Raw genomic sequence first — 942 nt, forward strand, 5'->3', positions numbered from 1 at the left:
ACCGAAGCCTTGTGAGTGGATTTGGTAGACGGAAACTGAAAGAAGCCTGTCGTATATATATCTTGCTTTCATTTTTATCACACCTATCACGTACAAATCTTTTTTTTTTTTTCTGATTGGGTAAAAATGATCAAACTTTTAAAGGCGGTAACATTTGTAGAAAATTTGTTCCGAAAGAAATCGGATTCAACGTGAAAAAGTACATCAATATAGCAAATTTGAAAACCTTCAATTATTTTGAAAATTTCAAAGATCTATGACACCGATATCGATGACAGCTTTTCGCGCGATAAACTTTCTCAATCTATAAAAGTATATTACTCAAACTGAGTATATTACTGTTTGTGTGTTTATCTTATACATTCCTGTAACAAAATTTTTACTTGTTATTTTCATATTTTTAAATGCTTGCTATAGCAAGCTATTATTTTGATATGAAGACTATTTATTAGAAATATATCTTTTTGGACCCCACAAAGAAAAAAAAAATGTTCCGGATCAACTTCCAACTGTTCTTTGAGTTCACGAGACGCATTCACTCGTGACTGCTTTTGATCTTCCGTGAGCAAGCGAAGCACAAATTTTGTTGCAACTCTTTTCATTCGCAAGACCTCGCTCAAAATTCGTTGCCAGGAGCTCCAGGACACACCAGTCATATCAACAAGTTCGCCAATTGTTCGGTGACGGTCCTCCAAGGCAAGTTCTTGAATTTTCATGATGTTTGCATTCGTTCGGGAGTTCGACGGTTACGCTGAACGAGATTGGTCCTCGGGCGAAAAGTAACCATTCCTAAAGCGTGAAAACCACTAGAAAACTTGGGCGTTGCTTATGGCAGTTGCTTTGTAAGTTGTTCGAAGCATATATATATATGTACGTGTGTGTAGGTGTGTGCTTGACCATCACCACTGCCACCACTACTACCACCACCACCACCACCACCAC

The sequence above is a fragment of the Octopus bimaculoides genome, chromosome 22 (assembly GCF_001194135.2).
Source record: "Octopus bimaculoides isolate UCB-OBI-ISO-001 chromosome 22, ASM119413v2, whole genome shotgun sequence".
In the NCBI taxonomy this organism is placed as follows: domain Eukaryota; kingdom Metazoa; phylum Mollusca; class Cephalopoda; order Octopoda; family Octopodidae; genus Octopus; species Octopus bimaculoides.